The sequence below is a fragment of the Pyxicephalus adspersus genome, chromosome 3 (assembly GCF_032062135.1).
Source record: "Pyxicephalus adspersus chromosome 3, UCB_Pads_2.0, whole genome shotgun sequence".
Taxonomy (NCBI): domain Eukaryota; kingdom Metazoa; phylum Chordata; class Amphibia; order Anura; family Pyxicephalidae; genus Pyxicephalus; species Pyxicephalus adspersus.
In genome coordinates, this window is record NC_092860.1 from 87,480,611 (window position 1) to 87,504,978 (window position 24,368).

At 36.5% G+C, this 24,368-nt stretch overlaps 1 protein-coding gene across 3 annotated transcripts in view; it reads left to right on the plus strand.

Moving 5' to 3' along the window:
• Nucleotides 1–22,778: 22,778 nt before the first annotated feature.
• The window catches only part of BMPR1B (bone morphogenetic protein receptor type 1B), a 228,052-nt gene continuing 226,462 nt past the window's right edge, over nucleotides 22,779–24,368 (plus strand). For all 3 annotated transcript variants that reach the window (XM_072405584.1, XM_072405586.1, XM_072405585.1), the window contains exon 1: nucleotides 22,779–22,947. The gene's annotated coding sequence lies outside the window, so the exon portion shown is untranslated. The remainder of the gene's footprint in view (nucleotides 22,948–24,368) is intronic.

Here is a 24,368-nt window from a genome sequence, read left to right on the forward strand (position 1 = left end):
CACGATCGTTCGCAGATATTGTACACACAATAGATGCGATCGTTTGAGCGATACAGGAAGTGACGTGCACGACAGGAAGTGAACGAACGTCCGTTCATCACGCATGCTCAGACCATGGACGATCAATGAACGACCGTACACACGATAGATGGTAAACGATCGTCGTCCAATCCGATCCGCCGGTCCGGTCGTTCATTTCCAGCGACTATTCTCGTTCGTCGGCGTCGTTGGTTACTTTTTTTACGAACGATTTTTGACCAATCGATCGTTCGTTCGTCGTTCATTTCCAACGATAAAAATTGGAAGTGTGTACGCAGCTTAAGAGGTACTTACCAGCCCCGCATCTTCTCAATCATTGCAGCAGAGTCTGCAATCATTGAGAAGAGTGTGCGATTCCCGGGGCACTACAGGTTAATTAACCTGACTCCCGGACTCCCTGTGTTCTTGGGTGAAGAAACTCTATCACAGAACACATACAACTAGTAAAAGGCTGCAAGACCAACCTGATTGCTCCTGCAACCCTTAATAGTCCCTAAAAATAACTCGAATTCTCCCGCCATTGACTTTAATGGTGTTTGAATTCGGCATTCGATCACGCAAACAAAATCTCACTATTCGATTGAATAGCTGTCGAATCGAATAGTGAGATAGTTGACCAACTCTAGTTAGAAGCATATGTGGATGGGGCTCCCCTCATGGTTAGATTTACTTAATTGGCTTTAGTTAAAAAACATCAATTCCTGAGGGGTGCTCTATATACAGTACATTGCAAGAATAATAAAAAAAAACATGCATAGTACATGCATACCCTTTTATGTTTTGATGGATATCTGTTTGCTCTACAGTACCTCTTGGCTGCCGTTTTTTGAGGATTACAGTGGCTGAAATGGAAAGGTAATTAATACCGTAATGCTAAAGCTAGCAGAAATAATGAGGCAGCTTTTTTATATATATATACATAGGTCACACATTTCATACATTTGTATAGCTAAAAAGCCAAGGAAACTGAAAAATAATATTTGAAAAGACTGATTGACAGGCCTTTAAAACCATTTACCTTGAATTTTTTGGGTTTCCAGAGAGCTGGGAAACAGGTTAGAGCAAGATAATGGGGATGTTAAAGACTGGAGGGCATAATCAACAAACAGACCAACAGCATTTCCTATTTTTTCAATAAAATATTTTAATGCTCTCTTATTAGTTGTGCTTGTGGCACCCTAGATGTTGTAAATTGTAAGGGAGAAAGTGGAAACCATTGTCTTGTCCCATTACTTATTCACTCCTACTCTCATAATGGGCCTGATTTTTTAAAGCTCTCCAATACTGGGGAAGATACACTTTTATCAGTAAACCTGTGTGATCTGGTCTAGGATGGAAAACATTTGTTAACAAATAGCAAATGGCTTTTAGGAAATCCATTCCCTGTTTATTGATAAAAGTGTATCTTCTCCAGCCTTGGAAAGCTTTAATAAATCAGGCCCAATATGTATAACATCTTGTTTGGGGCTGGAGGCATGGTGTATAGTGATGTAAGGATATATTTTCCCAATGTTTTAATATAGTCAGTGCAGTTTTCTCCTAAAAGCTCAAAACATATAGGTAGGGTATCTAGCGTCCACCAAATGTGGAGATGTCTTTATGAGTGTATTAAAAACATTTTATTTTAGTTTCCTTGAGGATCGAGGGCATGGGACAATTTTTTCATTTACAATTTGTAAAGATTTGTGTAATTACTATCTTTGTTCACAGATAAGTTCATAGCGTCACCACACAAACTCACCACCCAATCTTTTTTTTGGTTCTTTGCAACAATTTTATCTTTAACACTGCCTTTCATTATCACAAGCCTCATTTATCACTGCTTTAAAAATAAGAACTGGTGGATTTGCCCATATTATCCAATCAGAATATCTTTGTGTTTTGATGCAGAAAATGTTGGATAGGGTATTAAGCCATCATAGTATTTCTCTGAGACTTTTTGACACGTGGTGCCCATATTTCTTACAAAATTCTCATCTGTCTTCCAGCTAGCTTCTCAAGTGCATTCTCATGGCATGTTCATCTTAGTGTTCTAACACACATGTGCTGGCACTCTGAGAATCACAACAAAATCACTTTATGAGCTAACCACAAGCTTTGTTTTATTAATTTCTTTCTAACTTTGTGTTGGCCATCACGACTAGGGTGACAAAACAGTATAAAAATTTAAAGTTGGCCTTTTCCATGGAAGTTTAAAATAATTTTTTATCACAAATAAGTAAATCAGATTGCTCTGTTTTATTCCTTAGAAAGCTATGAAAATTGTAATTTTTGGATGGAAATAAAATCAGCTAAGTGATATTAAAATAGAACAAAAGACATTGGATAGTCCAAACAAATCTTGCTGGCAAGTCTACTGTTCTCAGATGCATTCTTGTGGGGAGTATATGTGCAAAAATACAACACAGTTATTACTGTGTCATAATGTGTTTCATCTGCTATAAAGAATAGCTATTTGGTATTATGCTACAGTTTGACATTCAAGGAGTTTGTAATTCAGGATTCTTTGTTATTTTCTATACTCTTAAACCAGGTGTTCAGCTGACCAAGCATATGATAAATTATGGTTTTGCTTGAGATTCTGATGTCATGCGTCATCAGAAGATGGGGTTATGAAAATCAGCAGTGGAGCATTACTGTTAAAAGAAAAAAAAAGAAAAAAAAAAGTTAGCTAAGATTTTCAGCGGGAAAAACAACATTTTGTAGTTGTTACTAACTAAAAGCCCTAAGGGAAAATGTGTAAATAGCCACAAAAATCTTGTATATGGAAAACCTCCTCCATCAAATTTATTTCATTAAAGAAGAAATCCAAGAAAAATAACCATTTTCTTAAAGAAAAATACATAGGGCGCTGTCCACAGTATATGAAAGAAGGGATTATTTTCTGTCCAAATTAAAATGTCAGACTTTTTCCAGTTTTGATCAAGCACAGAAAATATAGAAATTTATGGTCTGAATCCAGCACTGGGGTGATCACACATTTGGAGACATACTTTAAATGAGTAGAGGGTTTTAAGGGGTTTAGGTCAAAGGATATGTTCATACAAAACCATTTTTTTAGCATTACCTTTACACTGGCATCATTCCATTCTTTTTAAATTGAGAAATGATTCTTGCACCGTAGTCTCATCATATCAGATTATGGCACCAAAGCCACATTATAGCTTATTCATGTCTCTACACCAATACTGATTTCCAAAGATGGCTCTTCACTAGATATACAAATCACAAATACATCAGGCATAACACCTCATTCGTTCAGTGGGGTGCTGAATGGCTCTTAAAGCTGATCTATTCCTGTTGGTTGGGGGTGACCTTCTGCCATGATTAGAAAGTATACACAGTCGAACCTGCCATCGCTGGATTTTTGTAAGGAGTCATCTTCGCTGCCAGCTTCACAGCAATCCTCTTCGGCCATTGGATGGCCACTGATGATATAACTTGTGTGCATACGCAGAAGTTACATTGTCTCCAGCAGCTGACTCTGTGTGTGGGACCATTGCACACATAGCCAAGTTCTGCGCCAGGGGCCCCCAACCCCTGGTCAGTCTGACAGCCGGGGGTGCACAGGCCAAAGCCGTGGACCATGTCTTCCCGTATGTATTGCAGGCTTAGGAAAGTGGGCAGGTTGTGTTTATGGACACAAACCCGCTTATTCTACTATTGCAAACTCAGACCTGCAATGGGAGAGTGGGCAGGTTCTGGCATCATGACGTCACTCTAAGGGAAGTTTCTTCCCCTATGAGTGACAAACGGCACGGTCCGGAGTCAGTAAGCTTAGTGGTCCGTAAGTCTGAAAAAGTTGGGGACCACTGCTCTACACTACATGGCACATGTGGTTTTCAGTCTAGATCTTAAACAGTAAGGAACCATTAGCCAGATATTTTTTAAATATAATATTATATATTTTGTATACAATTAGTCCTACCTCCTGATTACTTTTTGTTTTCTAAGTTTAGATAAGCTTTAAGCAGAACAGACAATGGAAAAGAGCTTTAAGCAGACAATAGTTTTTTTTTCTGTTATCAGGCAGTGGCAGACCATTTAAGAACTGATAACAAAGGTTAGTGAAAAGTTATGTAGAGGTGTAGTGCAGAATAGAGGGATGGAGATATGGAGCAGTTTTTAGGTTTACTTTTGGTAATTCAATGTTAACACATGCTAAAGGATTGTGCAGATCTGTTTAAACAGTTGACAGCTGTATGATGCTCAGCAGTGTGAGCAGTAGAGAGATTTGTCTGTTTTCTGTTTTCCCTGCACTAACATGCCTCTAGTCAGAGATTACAGAGACTGGCAGAGACTTTGGACTATTCAGCCTGGCTGAATGTGTAGTAGTGTAGTGTAGTATTTTTGCAGTCCCTGTAATGATGTCACAAAGGCTAAGTAGAAAAATGACACAGTACAGAGTCAAGTTAAGTTATAAAGTACCATGGGACACAACATAGGAGAGACTGAGAGTACTTTAAAGTGCTGACCAGAGGATAGCTTTAATATGAATCATTTAAATATACCTGTAGGAAAGTCCTTTAGCAGATCCTCTTTCCACCTATTATTATTATTATTGATTTATAAAGTGTCATCATCACTGTACAACATGAGAAACAAACATGGATTTATAGTGGAGGGGTGGTAAAATACTACAATTACTAATACAGACAATGCCTAACTAAATATACTGCAATTACAAGAAACAATAATTAGAGAACTCCCATTATTGTGAACAATAAAACTTTCGCTATTTAAGGTTCATGATGGCAAAATTATGAAATCCAATATTCTTTATTCATATCAATTCTGCTGCACAGCTTCTCCATGCAGTTAGAAAACAGGAAATGTGCAGCCACATTTTATCAATGTTCCAGTCACTTAGTTCTTTGATGTCCTGTCCGTTTTAAGAGGCCCTTCCCCTATTCCCTGAGGTCTCAAAGCACATGCAAACAGCTGCTCTTCTCTCACAATATACATCTGAGTGAAGAACAGTTCATATATGTCCAGGAACCCATTCAGAAAGTCCAGCCAAAGTATGCTTGCCTTGCTGTATGCCTACTGTAATACTGACAACAGAAAGCTATGTTGAAATAACTTGAAATCAACTTCATGTATAGATCCCTATGTGTTGACAAAAAGCCATAGCTTTATGATGCATGGGAAAAAGGTACAATTGTACTTGGTAATTAATTTTTGCTACATCTTTAGTATTTGTGTACCCCTTGTGAACTAGAGTAATTTTTACAATCCCACCTTTGGCCTTTTTATTTGGTCCTGGTTTTGCCACTACTTAAAGTGGAAGTAAAGACCAACTTTGAAAACTGTCCATCAGGCAGAAAGAGACAGGCAATGTCCCTTCTGCAATAACTATTCTTACTCGCCTGGTTGCTGTCCCATCTGTTAGATTTTGTTTGTTTGTTGCCAGAAATACCCCACAATCCTGACCTTGTGGGTGCTGGGACTGTCATCCCAGCCCAGCTAATCAAGATGGACAAAGATCAGGACACGGAAGGAAAAAAGGGAAAAGATGGCGGTGCCGTGATAAAACGGGGACAGGGAGTATCAACTGTGTTTTTTCTTTCGACTTTAAGACAGCAAAGTAATACTTAAAATGTTTATCTATGAAAAAAACTGTCTTGTGGCAATAATGTTTTGCAAAGGTAATGGTATATGGTTGCATTCTTTTTCCCTGCATTAACCCTTTTCCTTTACTACTGATACCGTCTTTCCCTCCTCTTTCCCATATTCTGGGTTTTTCTTCTGACCAATCCCACAATTTCTTCCTTCTCCCCTTTCATTTATTACCCACCACTCTTCTACCTATCTCTCTTTAAAAAAAAAAAAAAAAGCAATATAGGTTCTAAACAGAAGGGGAGGACCTTTGAAAGTTTAGTTGGGTGACTAGGCTGTAGTTCAAGAGGGTATGTGTGTTTGGATATAGTTCTGTCAAGGCAATTGGGATACATGTGATTGGGGGACGGGTAGAAGAGTTTTTTTAACTCTTACCTTGTGTTTTTGTGGCTTCCTTGCCCTTCTAGGGAATCAGTATTAGTTTACTTTGTCTCCAGATCAACCTGACTCAAAAAAAGAAAATATAAATGTTAAATTATTGGTGGCTAAATCTGTCTCTTTTATTTTCCCTTTCTTCATTATATTCACAAAGCTAGCCTTGGGAAGATTGCTAAATCTGTGTGTTATTGCCGGAGCGACTGTTCGTCTCTATTTTAAATATTTCTCTTCTGACACAATACATACTTATGTATCTTTTACAATTAAAATTATCAAGTAGTTAAGTGGTTAATAATAAGCACCAGGCTTCATTTGACTCATTTAATACCTTGACAAATTAATCCAGACTATGATGGATGAGTGGAGTAAATTTTCAGTAATTCCTTTACCCTTATTCTTTCTGATATGCATTGGTTAAGACAGAAAGGAATGAATACCATGCAGTACTAAAGGTTTTTATATTTATTAGGTGAAAAAGCATACTTTTAAAATACCTTTAAGCAGTCTTACAATAATGACGCAAAGTTGAGATTCAGGTAGTAAGAACATTCTGCAGGAATGTTGTTTCTGTTGAAATATAACACCTGTTCAATTTTCAGTAGAAGGACCTCACAAAGATGTTGTATTTATCAGAAGGTATACTGTTTGTTCAAGCTCAGTGAGGAACTCGCACACACAAACATAGTATGAATAACAAAATAACAAAAAAGTGTTTTGACCTAAAAGAAGGCATTTTTGCTGATGCAAAAAAGAGTTAGGACTTTCAACAACCAGTCCAGTAAATACCAGAGGGTAGTAGATATGAGTGAATACAACAATACTTTATTATCAAACAATAAAAAACATGAACTATAACCAACCTTTTTGCATTCCGTAGATGGTTATCAAAATGTGTCAGAAAAAAAAATTGTCACACAATACATATGGGAGTATCAATATATAGTTTAGACCAATTGGGCCTGATTTAATAAAGCTCTCCAAGGCTGGAGAGCACATAGTTTCATCAGTGAGGCTGAGTGATCCAGTAAACCTGGAATGGATTCCTTAAAAGTAATTTGCTATTTGATAGCAAATGTTTTAATCCTGGACAAGATCCAATCCAGGTTTACTGGATCACCCAGCTTCACTGATGAAAGTGTATCCTCTCCAGCCTTGAAGAGCTTTAATAAATCAGGCCCATTATCTCCCAAAAGAATGGTGTGGGCACATTGCAAACTCTTCAAATAGCACCACATTGGCTAATCCCACAAAATTTGCATATTGTTTTGGAACAGGAATGTATATAGTTTTGTAACAGGAATTTATATAGCGCCAACATAATACGCAGCGCTGTACACAAATACCAGACTAATACAGACAGTGATACAGGAGCCCCGAAGAGCTTACAATCTAGTAGAATACAACATTTTTCTGGTACTTACTAGATTGGTGAATTAAATTCCTATTTCTTTTTTGTATCTGTATAATTTTCTTGCCCACTAAAGTTAAGGCCAAATTTTTTATATTAACCACTAATTTACTTCTTAAAATGTAATCTTCTTTTTAAATATTTTGGATATGCATTTTTCTAAACACTGGGTATACTTTTACCTCCAGTTTCACAATCTGTGGATATCTATACAATGGTCCTGATTTGTTAAAGCTCCACAGGACTGGAGAAAACAGACTTTCATGGGAAAATTTTGGGTGATCCAGAACCTGGAATAGATATGATTTTTTGAAAATTTTTCACCAAAAATCAGATTTGATGAATCACCCAGGTTCTCCCATAGTAGTCTATCTTCTCCAGTCTTAAAGAGCTTTATTCAAATGTGTTAACACTAAACAACACATATGATTTATAAGCCATATCATTGCTGCCTTTCTTGAGGCTGAACGGCCTTATTCATTATTAAAACTATATGTGTAGTAGAATGTTTTTATTGATGTCTATTTCATATTTTGTCATATTTGCTTTAAATTTGAAAGTGAAATCTAAATGTCACAGGAAAAGATGGAATTGAGAAAGTTTCAAATGGGGCAGTTTTTCTGATCACTACCGTCAAAGGGGGCATTTATTCTAATTTGGGGAGATATAAATATCTGCCTTTGAGACAAACCTTTTTTTGTACACACGTCAGATGATTGTCAGGCGATACAAGTCGATACAATCTGTCCTGGAGGATCCATGGACGACAGAAGTCGATTGACTGCAATGCAAGTAAAGGGAGGATATCGTGGTGGGGTGCTGCTCGCTCTTCCTCCCCCCTTCCCTCTCCATAGAACAGACCCGATGCTTTCTGTAAAACGCTTGTTCATTCATTTTTCAGTTGTTTTTCATTGGAAACAGTTGTAAAAGATTGTTTCCAATGACAAAAGTCTAGCCTTGGACATACTGGTAATCTTCTAAATTGGTACGCATACAGCGATAAAAATCAGTTATACAATTTATCATCTGTTATTTCCTTTACTGAAAGGTTTGATAAAACAAACAAATCAACAAAGTTACTAACTTTCAATAAGATTTCACTTACTTTTTTTAATAAAGCTCATTTAATTCTTTCACACAGGACCACCTCATTCTGATTGACTTTTATCGGCCTTACCCATTGGTAAATTCAGTGTGTTTTGTGCACATCATTTCTCTAACAGCCTTTTCATTGCTTGTCCATTACTATGTGCCCCGCTATTAGACTGAGGTAGTAGCTGTCAAGGAAATATAGCAAGTAATATTGTTTAGAGTATGTTGAACTACTGGCAGTAAGGTGCTTATGGGAAGAATAAGGACTTAAGCATTACAACACTGCTTGGATGAAATCAGAATGGGTAAAATGAGCTGTGCCTACTGTATGTGTTTCAAAGATTTTAAAGAAGACATTGAAACATAAAATATAAAATGAAATGTCAAACTATGATAAAACTGCATCTTATTTTAGAGTGCAGTATTTTTTAGGAAAACATATTGCAATTCTTGTGCATGGTTTTAGAATTAAAATGTTTGTATTGCTGTGGATATTTTTCAAACCAGGGGGCAACAAAATGTTTTGAATTTCAAATGGATTATCATTTCTCTGCACATATTTTGAAAATGTTAAATTAAATTTGAAAATGTTATTATTTTAAGTTTTTATCTATGTGCTTCTATAAAAAATGTTTTCAGCTTTGGTCTGTTTATTCTTTTTCAATATATTGGGTACTAGTAAACCTATTACTTAATATATTACTAAATTACTTAAAATTCCTTAATATATGTACATTTTCTGTAATGTATTAAATTAATTCTTAATATTCCTCTCTGCTTTCATTTATTTGCATTGTTCTAGAGCACATTGTCAAATAAATAGGTGGAAGTAAAAAAGGCCACAAACTATAATAAATGCATAGGAAGCAGTAATATTGATAATGATCAAATCTACGGTATCAGGCAGTTGCTAAGGGTTTTTGTCAAACTACACTCACCAAAAGAAGAACACATTAGCTGATCCTTGTACCTTGTACCTACAGTGTTAATGGGTTATCTACTCTGTATATCTTTGATTATTCTCTGTAACAAATGTTCTTGAATAAACCTTTCTTCTATAAAATTATGAACTTTGGGAAAAAAATGCTCCAAAATACATGCAGCTATAGAGGCTGGTGAAAGCATTTTCAAAGCTCATTTAATGCTTGTTAAAACTAAATTTGTAAATATCTAAATGTTCTTAGACTGACCAAATTTTAATCAAAAGCAAACTCCAGAAATTACAATAACACATGCAGTTACATGTTCATTAAAATATTAAAATGGTGTTTTGTTTTCCTTTTGTTTGTTTTTTTTACAAAACTAGTGAAAGTACTTGATTTTGTAAAAAGTAGAAGGGCAAGAGGTAGGAGCCAATCCAATTTGCTACATATGTATGTGTTGACAAGGAACGTGGTGACAAGAGCAGCAACAGAATGACAACGGGACAGATGGCTCCTGCTGCTGAATTACTCACCTGTAACAGGTTGGGAACAGGGAGGTGACCTAGCGTTATTTTTTAGCTGCAGAAAAGAAAAGTGAGATCAATTCTTGCCAAGCTGTTTACAACTTACAGACAGAAATGAAAACCTTTTGCCAATATTACAAATATGTTTTTAACTTTTTGACTGTTTACCTGGAGTTTAGCTTTAACCTTAGTCTGCCTTTCTATGCTTTAATTTCCTTGTCAGTCTCATTTTGCTATATTTAATATTATATCAATCTTTCTATCTTACCGTGTTGATGTGAACAAAAATTATAAAAGCTTTCTAGGTGATCTTTAAAACACGGCATCTCCACATTTAATTTACTCCGCACAATAAACTCTTTACATCAATGTTGCCAACATTGCCAACATAAAGTTGTACAGCAATATGTTGTAACTGACAACGTTCATGTCATAAAAAAGGTATTACATGAAGTGGAAATCACTTATTTTTCAGCAATCCCTTGCTTGCTTATTTACTTAGCAAGACATAATAAATCATACAGACTATTTTATTTGGATTCTAAATAATAGTCATCTGAATGGACTGTATGGCTAATGAATGGTCCACTTTTCTGCACATTGGTTTTAACAGGTGTCACGTAGGTTGTGGAAATACTGTTGTAAGCAGAGGAGTATAGGAAATTCCCATGGTTCATATGAGCCAGAGGGGAATGGAGGTCGTGTGATGATTCTTGTTTCCAGTTACTTAAAGAATGGGTAGACTTATTTTATAAAAGATAGAAAAAAACTTGAAAGCTAATAAGGAGCATGAGAAAAGCAATGAAATTGAAACATCTACAAAGAGAATAATTCATTCATTCAAAATCTTTTAGCTCTGAGCAGCCTTTTCTCTTTTGTGATCTCTGATTAAGCAAATTTAGAGTGTTGATGACTTTTCTTTCTAAAGTTATTTGCAACTTAAAGCACTTTGCTCTGAACATGATTTAATTTGTTTCATAAGTCACATACTGCACATTTCCTCTAAAAAGTTAAAAGCTTCAAAAGTGTCCATTTGCCAATGCCCAGTTTTATTATCCAAAAAAAAAAAGATTTTTATTGACAGATTAGTTCCAACTTTTTGTGTATTTAAATTGCTTTTTCACCCCGACTATGCACATAAAGTATGTGCATAGAAGCTTTCTAGGTGATTCTTATATTCTTAACAAAAAGCAATAAGCAATAAGCGTTTGTTCTCACTGGCCTGCCAGCTGCTGATTAGCCACCACTGCACTGGCAAGCAAGCATTTTGATGGGTTGGTTCATCAAAAGCCCACAACCAACGTTGTGACTACTCTAAAGAGCTAGATAGTTTGCAACATTTATCAGGCAACCAAAGTTGTGAAGTGGCAACTGGTCATCTGTACAGCTGTCCAGTGTCTGCTAGTGTAAACAAGCTCTTATAGAAGCCATGCATGTCCTCTATAACTGCATATACCGGGATGTATTGTAAATAATTACAACAAAGTTCGAAGGTTACCATTACTATGTTACCATAGCAAGTACCAAGACATTAACTCAATAATATCTCAGCTGTAAACTTATCTTGTGAAGATAAAGTTCTCTACAATGCCTACAACTATGTTGTTGAATTAAGGCTTCTTAATGTTAGGTTAAGGCAGGCGGTGAGGTTGGTAATGTCTCACCTATGGCCACCCACAGGGAAAGAATGAGAAGGCAGTGAGAGGTTTCGTACCATCCGTTGCCAGGGTTAAATAAGGGATTATTAGGAACTAAGAAAGAGGTTGGGGCTGCTGAGTGTTTAGCAAAATACAACCACTGTTACCACTGCCTGTCTGAAATTAGATCTATAGTGTATAGTCTGAGGTATATTCCTTTTAATGTATAGTAGTGTATAGCTTTTTGCAAATAATTTCTAATAGATAAACTACTATTATAAATGGTCTTGGGTGTTGGGCACTGTCATTAATAACACATACTAATACGAAAATAAAAAATATATATACTGATCAGTTGGCGAGGGTCTTTTCATGCAGCATCTTGAGCAACACTAATAATACAAAAAAACTTTAAAAAACGTTCTTTTTTTCTTTTAAATGCAAAAAATCATACATTTCAAGCAGATCCTTGAATGGATTGGGTCACCCGATTAAGACTGGGCTGCTATTATGCAGTGCAGGGGATCTATAATTTAGCAATGGGAGTGGGTTGGATTACCTTTTTCAGTCACCTGTAATGTGATTCACTCATATGCTGAGAATGTGCATAACACGCAATAAAAAGTGCAATGCAACAGACATTGTAAACTTAGAACAGGGTAGGTTAATACACATTGATATGCTGTGTGGTGCATTTCCATGGATTTCAGTGAAAAATGCATTGGAGAAGAGGTGTGAATACATTTGGATGCATTTCAGCAGAAATATTCATATGGCTGGATTTCAGCAGATTTCCACATAGCGAAAATTATGTGTTTTAGAACTTGTCATAAATGAATAATATCTATTTTAATGATTTAATAAAGCACAACCAGGACTTCTCAGAGTTTTTCTTTCCTAATCCACCTAAATCAGTACTAAGTATCAGCTCATCCACTGCCAGACTATCTCTCCCTCCTTCATACCTTTTTTTAACATATATATATATTTCAAAAATATACAAACAATAAAATCCTATATGAGTTTTCATTTAGAGGGGAACTGGAGTGCCACTGAGGGACCTTTGAGGGAGTGAGGCTATACAGACCTTATCTGTATCGGTGTCTACCCAATAATAAAGCCAGCTTCCGGTTTTTTATGTCTTTTGATTTGTCACAGGACGGGGGGACAGGAAAACCCTGTTTACCAATACCCCCAAGCAGAAGCTTATTTGAAAATTGAGGTAAACTGACAGCAAGAGGCGCACTGCTTTGCATGATTACCCTAGATCTGGCACAGCCCTCTCTTTCCACAATTTTCCAATCTACATTAGCATAAACAGAGGAGGCAAAGAGGGAAAGAAATCTTTATCATGTAGTTATCATTTTCCCTGCTCTGCCTAACAAGAGTGATATCATTTCTGATCATCTGATATAAACTTTTTCAAAACATTTAAAGAAAAGGTTAAAACAAGTGTTTAGCTTGTTCAATCAATATGATACAGTACCTGAGTTTTATGAGTATGAAATAAGTGTTTTAGCAAACTAAATGATATTTAGTAAGAGTTTACATTTACTTCAAGGAAAATGTTGACTTGAACACTATATTTATTCTTTGCACTTTTTAATAGTTACTACAATCATGTTACACATTACTTTACACTAGCTTTATCTTGTACAAAGCTTGACAATTGAGTGAAAGTGCATCATGTGGTATTACACATCTTAAAAAAAACAATGAAAATCACAATCTAAAACCTACATATTATTTTAGCTGTTAGATTTTTATTCCACGTTCTCCTTTAGCATTGCAGTGATTTTGCTGTTAACATGGTCCATTCACAGTCTGCTAATCCTCTAGGGACCCATTCAGTCAACACGAAATCCAGTATAGCCCCTAGTCTGGCATGTCTTGGGGATTACACGTAAATATATGAAACGATTCAAAGCTAAATTCCGCAGCTTGTCATAGACACCTTTTATGAGTGTTACATTCAACAACTTAGAGAAAAAAAAGAAAGAAAAAAATTTAGTAATGTTTTAAAAGTCGTGTGTAGGGCTAAAAATATATTCACTGTAAACACTAGCGGTTGAACAGCTACAGAAGGCCAGACCACCATGCAAGACTGCAAAAGTAGTATATTTGTGTAGCATACAGACTGGCTTAATGTTGTTTTTCAAAGTAAGATTATCACTTACGGTATATGAAATGCATATACATTTATAGTTTAATAACAACACAGCCATTGTGCGAATAGTGTATTTATGTACAATATATATATATATATATATATATATACTGAATATCTGTTAATACAAATTTTAGGGTTCACATTTTTATTCAGAATAAAAATAAGAGCATAATTCAAATAAATGTAGTATTTAACTGATTTTTTAAGTGTTTCAATAGAATAGAAGTGTTTCAAGTTCTCTCTGTCTTTACTTGTCAACGGACAAGACAATTTTTCATGTTTGTTGTTGCTACTGAAAAGCTAATGCCTAAAATTGTTCTATGCCGAGTTTCAACTTTTAAAAATCTATGATTATGGCAGAAAGGGAAAGGTGATGTCTGCATTAATCCCTCCTACCTGCTTGATTGCTCCAGCTATCTAACATGCGCAGCTCAGCTTTGGTTGCCAAAATACCCTGCAAACCTTGCTTCCCCGGCATGTCCCAGAATTATACGTCATACCACCACAGCCATTTATGATAGAGGAAGATCGTCTCAAGGAAAAGAAGCAGGAAGAAGGTGAGTATAGCGGTTTTAGCCTAAACTCAAAACATTTAAACTCTAAACATACCCTCAATAAACTCTTTAGTTATGATCATTGTGGAGAAGTTTATCTCTGCGCTACCATTGAAATATTAACTCAATAACTAATTTCATTTTCAATTGAAGCAAAATCTGGGCACCCTAAAAACATTGATTGAATGTAATACATTCCCAAAAATAAAACAAAAACTCTAAAATCAAGTTTCATTTTCATTTGGTTTCTAAAAGTTTAGCATAACTTGTTGTTTGGTTAAATTACGACACTCCCAGGCTAACTGTGGTAGGTTAACTTCGTACTTATACCGTTTGCTCAGAATATGTAAGTAATTTATTGCGTATTATCTGTGCACAGGTTCAGTTTGTGTTCTAAATGGTCAGAAGGACCATGGAATCAAAGTCCACAAAAATGTACTGACTCCTAATCCACAGCCCTGGGTGAAAGCCTTAGAGAGTGGACTTCTTTTTACTTTATTGCATCATTTCCCCTTTTAGGTTAGGAATGATGCAACGATTATCTCTTGCCCTGTCTTCATTTGCATATCTCATACCGGCATCCTAATGTATGATTTCAATCTGACAATTGGATCAGGGGAGGCTGTGTTATAAGTGGCTAGCCTTGGTTTAAATTTCAGTGTTACCTTGACATGAACCTTTTTGTGTCACCATATAAAATGGAAATAAAATAAAAAATATAGTGGAAACAACTCATGCACAAGATGGACAGTCTCAATTTGCATTCGAGAAGCTGTTAAATACATTTCTAAAATTGTAGCTGAATTATAAGAACAAAATGTAAAAGCAGGACTCTTACAAAGAGAGGAAAAATAAATGAAGTACATTGTAAATTCACCGGTGCTGATGTTTGGTTCTCATCTCAGTAGAAAATGACTAAAATGATGGGTTTTTCAGGTGTATATTTCATACTAGAAAAACATAGTTAGTGGAAACTGTCACTAAAGTAGCAGAAAATAAGAAAAAGTTGAGTTAATCAGCACAGCACAAAGCTTCACATTAAAAATAGGTTTCTAATATAGCTCATAGATGAATTGGATTACCATTCCAACAGAAACTCTATCACAGCCTCTTGAGTATATCCTTTTCTGGATCTTTAATTCAAATTCTGACATAATGATTGCAGACTATTGTGTGATGTCACTGAAGTCTTTTAAAGAATTTTTCCTTTCTAATTACCAATTAGTGAGAGATTCATTGTCCCCAAATTAACAGGAGGAATATGATTATATGTTTAATTGATGCTGCAGGTTTTTCCAAAAGGGGAACAATCAGCTGGGCAAAAATAATTTATTTTATTTTTTTGTGTAATACCAGTAATCATGAATTAAACACAATGGCTGTAGTTTTCAGTTTCTCTGAAGAGAAAGTTGCAAACTGAGAATTATTTTCTTTATAATTTTAACTGCTTCCTGTGTATGGTTCACTTTGTTTAGAAGAAAGTGAGTGACATTAGGAATAAAGGGGAATAACTCATGGCAACCAAATAGATGATGTACATCACTGCGTAATATGTTGGCGCTATATAAATCCTGTTTATTATTAATAATAATAATAATAATAATAATAATAGATGTATGTCAAACTAGCAAAGGATGAACTGGGCTACTGATAACTGTTACCCTTTGCACTGTGTTAGTAAATAAGCCGGTGTGTGGTCAGAACCACAATGGTTAGGGATCATATTTTAACTAATGACCCATTTCCACATTCTGTTTATGTGACAATACACATCAATGCAGTTTAGTGTATCAAAAATAAAAGTAGGATTTGGACAAAAAGAAAGGACATGGGGCCTTATTTATTAAAGCTCTTCAAGGCTGGAGAGGATATACTTTCATTAGTGATCCAGCAAACCTAGAATGGAGTTCTTTGAAGACATTTGCTATTTGCTAGCAAATGTTTTGAAGCCTGGACCAGATCCATTCCAGGTTTGCTGGAACACCCAGCTTCACTGATGAAAGTATTTCTTCTCCAGCCTTGGAGAGCTTTAATAAATCAGGCCCATTATGTGCATTTTCTTTCTTTTGGGAGGGCACTTCAGAATACATGGAAAGCAAAAATCAATGTAGAAAAAAAAATATTATTAAAAGTATGAAAAAACATACACACTGTAATGTGTATCCAATTTGCATAATACTTTATGCTCATAGGTGTGACCATAATGAAAAAAAATCACGCAATATTATATTTAAGATAGCAAACTTGGCAAGCCAGACATTAAGGCTATATCAATGTATGCATTACAATTCCTATTGCAATGTAAGGTAAGAATGTGGATCCAAATTGTATCACACCTGCCCATGATCCCCAACCATGGAACCAAAAGCTTACAATTCAATATTCAAAGGTGTCTTCCCACAGCTACAATATCAGCAATCCACCAAGTATAATATGCTCACTCACCAATTTCCCAGGTCATGATAACGCAGTTTAATGTAAATATAGTTATATGAGATCTTCTTGGACTATTTTATTTTTCTGATAGGGTTGTTTTAAAGGTATGAATAAAATTTGGTTATGTAGAAAAAAAACAGATCACCCTTTTTATCTGCTACTCAGGGGTCTTGATTTAGCGTACACAGTCCATGTTCTTTGTCACATTTTATCATATCCAAATAGATCAGCACTCCCATATGTTAAAAAAGAATAATGAGTTCCAAAATTCTTTTGATCATTCCACATTTCTAATAGACAAAATGGAACATGTTTAACTGTTAACTGTAAGGGTCTTTGTCAAATCTCAGAAAAGTTTCACACTATGAATATTGAACACAAGAACATGAGGGTATTAATTTAAAATAAAAGGTGGAAAATTCAACAGTAGTGTTACAGAGAAAAATGAATGGGTCCTTATAACAGACAGAGGTACAGATTTGTTGAACTGTAAGTGAATTTGAATATTTGTGGAAGAAACTTGGAAGATTTCCCATTACCTCTTGCTGTGGTGATAATTTTTATAATTTTGTCAAACACTATGGGCCATTTGAACTTTTTCTGTTTATGTTCTCCTATGTTAACAGTGCAGAAGCAATATGTAAATGCTTTTTGAAAATACAAAAAGTTAAGTTGCTGTAAAGCAAAGGGATCTTCAGGGAACCCCTGGTATAATTACTATATCCATAGATTACAGTATATTAGCATGGTGGTCAGTGGGAAGAATGTCTCTTACAATGTTGACCATTTGGAAGAATGTCACTCTTACAGATAGCCAGGAAGATCATTGCAGTCACCTAATATCTCCTGAACACACAAATTGCCCAAGGAACCCCTAGCAACTTCTTGAAGAACCCTATTTGGGAGTCTCTGGTCTAGATAAATAATACCTCTATTCCTATATTCTAGAAAAGTAGTAGTTAAAACGAAAAAAAAAAAAAAAAAAAGCAACAGAAGTGAACGTTGCAGCTTTTGCTTTGCTGTCTTTCATTTATGAGTGTAATATAGGGTAAACGTAGTTTAAAAAGGTGGTTCAGAATAACATATTGATTCCACATATTGTTTAAATATATATATAAAAATATTAATTTAAACAAGAACAAATAGGTGTGTAGACATGTATGTGTGTATGTATATACATATATATATATATATATATATATATATATATATATATATATATAGATCTCAATCACAGTTAATAAGTGTCTCTTTGGGCATACAATAATATTCATAAGGAATAGCTAAAGTTATGCACTTAAATAGCCAGTACAGTACCTTTTCTAGATGCAAAGAAAAGTTTATATCATCCCTAGATAGGTGCAATGGTCCTGATTTATTAAATCTCTCCAAAACTGAAGAAGATAGACTATAATAGGAGAACCTGAGTGATCCAGCAATGTGATCTGGAATGGGTCTGGTCCAGGGTTGAAAAGATTTGCCAACTAATAGCAAATAATTTTTAAGAAATTAATTCCAGGTTTGCTAAATCACCTAGGTTCTTCCTCCATAGTCTATCTTCTCCAGTCTTGAAGAGCGTTTATAAATCAGGTCAAATAGTTCTAAACCAATAGAATGCAGAAGCAAAACAGTGACTTTTTCACATAGAGTATGAATTCACATGATTTACCTGCCTGTTAATGCAAATATGGCATGTTTTTTTGCACTGGCCTGAGCATTTCAGAAACTGCTGATTTGTTGGATGCAAAACCATCTCCAATGTTTACAGACAACAGAAGATAAAATATCCAGTGAACAGCAGGACTCTGGGTGAAAATGCCTTGCTGATGCCAGAGGAGAATTTCTAGACAGGTTTGAGCTCATAGGAAGCCAAAAGTAAATCAAATTACCACTCCATACAACTGAGGTATGGAGAAGAGGTGCCAACTTGAGGCTACTATTCACATTATCTCATCAAATTTGGACAAAAAAAGACTAAAACAAAATGTCTAGTCTGATGAGTCCTGATTTCTGCTGTAACATTTGGATAGTAGGTTCTGAATTTGGTGTCAACAACATGAAAGCATGGAACCATTCAGCCTTGTATCAACAGTTCAGGTTGGTGATGGTAGCATAATGGGGTGGGAGATATTTTCTTGGCACACTTTAGGACTATTAGAAGTGACCATTGTTTAAATGCCACAGTGTACCTTGGTATGGTTGTTGACCATGTCCATCCCTTTATGACCGCAGTGTTCCCATCTTCAGGCTACCCTGAGAAGGATATTGTGCCATGTCACAAAACTCACATCATCTCAAACTGGGATCCTGAACATGACAATGAGTTCCCTGTACTTAAATGGTATGAGGTGAAATAGAAGATTCACATCATTGTTTGTGACTTTGTGCCGGCATGGTGTACCTAATAAAGTAGGCGTTAAGTGTAATTACCTTTCATAAGCTTTATTTGCATATTCCCACACTAAAGGTTGTGTACATACAGATTGAAGTAATGAAAACCCACATAAATAATAAATGCTTTTTGTCGTTTGTACACTTTAAACCTTAAAACGTACCTAAACTCACTCACAGAATTTTCACTTTAAATAGAATGGTAGACAACCTTTTTATTTAAAGAAAAAATTCTGTGTGTGTTTTTTTTTTAAGTGCAACACCCTAGGCGATCAAGAATGAATGGGAGTGCAGAGCCTCCCGGGATACCTAAGTCACGCATCCTGGGAGGCTCTTGGCTGCTCCTTCTTTGCATGCCTGAGCAAAAATTGCTGATCTCACTTATGCTCCTGCACAGAGCGAGATCGGGTGACGTATTAGGAACTACCCAGAGGAAGAGAGGAGAAGATGGCGGCACCTGATCCTCCCTCTTCGCGGGGCCGAAGACTGATACCGGGGCGGCGTGGGACCCGATGGAGGTAAGTGTGTTTTTATTGTTTTGGGTTAGTTTGGGTTTACATCGGCTTTAACGATGTAAGAAAAAAAAATATGCATATACATTTCACTTATTTTCCTTATTCAGAACTCAAGGTTAAGACTCAAAAACTGTTATTATACTGAAGTATGAAATATTGCACAGTAACAATATGTAAGTCATTTTATCCAGACAGTAAGTGGAGTTCTCATTTCTTTTTATTGCATACAGTAAAAGAACTTTTGTTTTTCATAGTTCAATAGCTCAAGGTGAAATAACACATAAGCCTAAATTACTCATTATTGTCAGCCAACTCTTATCAGATGGTTGCGTCTAAAGTTGTATTGAGAGATAGTTGTGTCTGAAAGTGGATGATCACATGCTGCAGTGATCTAGGAATCTTTTGTCATGCACAAAATGTCTACAGTGTTTTGTAGGAAAGATAAAGAAACAGAAATAAATAACATGTTCAATAACATACTCGTTAATTTTCTTTTAAAGTGGACCTGTCAATAAATTAAAATGTAAAATAAAAAATTTTGTAAAAAGAAAAGACATACTTGCCTGCCCAACTTGCAGAACTTCACATTTTTAGATGCTTTATGAGCTGTAGTGTCCAGGGAATCCTCTTCATCTGATACAATTCTGAGTGGATCAGAATCTTGGTTCTGCGCCATACGTTGTGGTTCCTTTAACTGGCCTCTACGTCAGTACTGTTTCCTGTAGTGATATAGGAGCTAAAGGATGGAATGACAATGCTGTAGTTTGTTTCTGACAGTGGTCAAGATCTCTGTATTCCTCAATGCCTCCTCCTCCCTCCACCCATGGAACCTCATTTAACTAGTGAGGCACAGAACATTAACAAGCATGTGTATGTCATAGGTACACATGCTCGTCCAGGTCAGTGACACCTGTAGTCAGGTTTCCTTTAATTCTAACATTTAAATAACTCAAGAGTTTCAGGGTTGGTGCTATAAAGTACCATTTCACTTAGCTTTTGTTACAAGAGAGAAAATAACCTGAGGTATATGTATAGCTTATGGTATTTGTGAATAGTGTGTCACCAAGACTAAAAAGATCTAAAGTTGTAAAAAACAAAAAAATAAAGAAAAATCTTCCAGTAGAAACAACTTTGTTGTTCTAAAGACAACTCTCTAAGAAATGAATTACTAATTTTCTGGAGATTTCCTATTACTTTTCCTATTGCACCTTCATTACATAAAAATCTTTGTATTGCTGGAAACAACAGCTTCCTGAGCAGCTACCATTCTATAAGGGATTCACACACCTCCTAATCTTTGCAAATGGAAAAAAGAACGTCTTTTAGAACAGATTGTTTAGGCAACAGACACATCCCAGTCTGTGGGCCATAACAGATTCAAGAATTGCAAGAATTATCACTTAAAGTGGAACTACACCTACATCAAGTCCATCAAGTTCAACCACTAGGGAAATAAAAAGGAAGGCAAAAACCCCTTATAAACCCTGGGTCAATTTACTCCCTCGGGAAAAAAAATCCTTCCTGATCCTGTAAAGCTATCAGATGTTCCCTGGATCAACAGTCTCTTGTCTGTTTGGAATTATTTAAATAAACTAATTTCTCCTCATTCCAGCACCAGTGCCGACATCTTCACCCGGTACTCTTCAGTGTTCTGGATCTTGGCCATCATGATGTAGGTGTGGGAGATCTGTCATTCCCACAGTGGATGGATGAATGACAGATCAGGAACACCTGTTGTGCACTCATATGGAGGAAAGTACAGTGGGTACCATTCACTGGCCCCCTCCCATAGAACAGAATGGGGCTGTGTGTAGAGCACTTGTTCGTTTTAACCGTCACTGAAAATAAATCACAAAAGATCATTTGAAGTTACAGTGATCTGATGTCCAATCAAACACTAAAAGTGCATGTGGCCTACAGGAAGAGCATGTAAAGGATTTGTGAGGGGAATAAATATGTATGTGCTTTATATGAAATGAATGTGAGAGATATGGACAGGGGGTTACAAAACTCCATGTAGCTTACATGAAGTGAACAAAAGATTTGGTGGGGTATTTAAAGTGTATGTGGCTTACAGGAAGATAATGTAAAGGATTTGTGGGGGTAATAAAAGTGTATGTGGCATATATGAGGTGATTGTGAGAGATTTAGAGGAGGGTATCCAAAATATATGGCCTATATAAAGTGAATATAAGAGATTGGTGGGGTATTTAAAGTATATGTGGCTTACATGAAGTGAATGTGAAAGATTTTGGGGATGAGGTATTCAAAATGTATGGGGCTTACATGAAGTGAAATATTTGGGGTGTAAAAGTATATGTGTCCTATATTGAGGGAGATAATAGGGTTTTTTTGTTTATAATGAAGTAAATGTGAGAGATATGAAGGGAAGGGAGTAATACAAGTAAATATGGCTTATATGAAGTAAATGTGAGAGATATGAAGGGGAGGGAGTGAATGTGAGAGATATGAAGTGGAGGGGGTAATACAAGTAAATATGGCTTATATCAGGAGTGTGAAACTCTGGCCCATCCTTTTTTTTTGGCCCCCAAAGGAAACCTAAATTTGGATTAAAATAGCACCGCTACTACAATTCCCGGCATCACTCCTGTCTTTAGACCAGCGGCCTCTCTGCCTATGTGTGGCCCCACTGTAGACTGTTTTCTTGACGCAGGGAATTGTAGTATTAGGTTTCAAGTTTGGCCTGCGACTTTGTCTAAGTTTTTAATTTTGGCCTGCTGTGTATTTGAGTTTGACACCCCTGGCTAATATGAAGTAAATGTGAGAAATTTGGGGTAGATAATAAAAGTGTATTTTATTTGTAATGAAGTGAATGTAGGAGATTTAGAAGTGTACAAATACAGATAATTGTGGGAGATTGCAATGCTGATAAATCTGTCAGTATAGAGCAGAGAACACAGGAGGGACATGACAGGAGGAATCAGGGGAGCAGACAGCCGTGCTTGTACTGAGGGGGGCTCTGCAGACATATTGCTAACAATCCCTATAACACAATAAAGTCCTGGGACTGACTGAGAAGCAGTGAAGGAAGGCAGGACCCCCTCCTCCTCCCTCGTCTCCTCACAAGGTAGGGAGCTGTGTGGGCTGGGAGCAGCAGCTAGCAATCACTAGTGGGAGCTGCACAGGGACAGGCGGGAGAGCGGAGCCGCATGCACCGACACACAGCGACACATATACCGGCTGCAGTCAGCGCTGAGTGTGGGTGCGGGAGAGGAGTGCAGAAGTTTCCTGGGGCCCCAGGTGAGTGCAGACTTGTGTGTGAGCAGTGCAGCACAGCCATGTATACAGCTCCTGAGAACATTGCTGTGCTCTATGTATATAGGCAGATAACAGTTTCTATATTACTAGTCTCAGCTCTCCCTGGCATGTTGTGTAATGTTCAGACATTTCTGGAACACATTGCTTGTCATACAAGTGTGGCTGCGGATTTTGTTGTATTGTGGTTCACCTTTCATGGTGATGTGTGGTACCATTGTGAAGGGCTGTTTGGTGAAATATGGTGTGCACATGCTTTCATTAGCAGATAGTCATTGGTTCCCAGGCACTGTGTAATTGAAATGACTGTTTTAGAGGCAATTGTATTTGTGCTAATAGGAGTGTCATTCCAGAACACTTTGACCAAAACACTCATCATGAGGACTTGGCACATGGCTTGCATACTCCACTGCTCCAGCAGGATATGCCATCCTGTTCTCTGATGGATTGTCATTTGTGTGTAACACCTCACACTTATCACAAAACTTACACATCACTGTGCCAGGAATCACTAATAATACCAGAGCCTATGTTATGAGGAATAATATGTATTTATTATCACCTGTGTGTCACACCATTCTACAAAACAGCGATTCATCTATATATACCCCACATGGGACACAAACTCCACACAATACAATACAATCCCAGCGTCTCGGTTACATATGAGCGAGCTGATCATTTCATCTATACAATAACAGATTGTTCTATGACGAATTACAAATCATCAGAAACAACTAATAAAAGGAACAAAACTTGAATCCTAACATGGCCGTGGTTAGTTTACATTCCAATCAAAGAGAATTCATTTGTTCTTAGAGACCTCAGATGAAATGTATTTTTACTGTTAAGCATTTTATAAACGTCAGATGATTATCGCTTGAGATGAACAGTTGTGCTTGCCGAGGAGCTTGCTTTCGGGTGAAAATCTGACATGTGTATAGGCGTTTCCTGACGCTGACCCCATTTTTTTAAAATGGCCAATTGATGAACAATTGATGAGGAATTGCCCTGTGCATTCCTATGGAGGAGATCACAGTGGGGTGTCATTCCCTCCTCCCCTCTCCATAGAACAGAACAGTGCTGTGTGTATAGTTCTCGTTCATTCATCTGTCCTTGAAAATGAGCACTAAAGGATCGTTTCCAGCGATAATCCTCCAATGTCAATCTGATGTCTGTACAAGGCATTAGACTATGGTAAATGTTTAATTCCTAGTATATATATAATCTATATCAGTGTTTTATAACCAGGGTTCCTCCAGAGGTTGCTAGTGGTTCTTTGAGCAATGAGCAAGTGACACTAATGATCTTTTGGCTATCTGTGTGTTTGATATTCTTCCTATTGGCCAGCAATGTAAGAGACATTCTTCCCACTGACCACCACACTAATGTAATGTGAGCTGTGA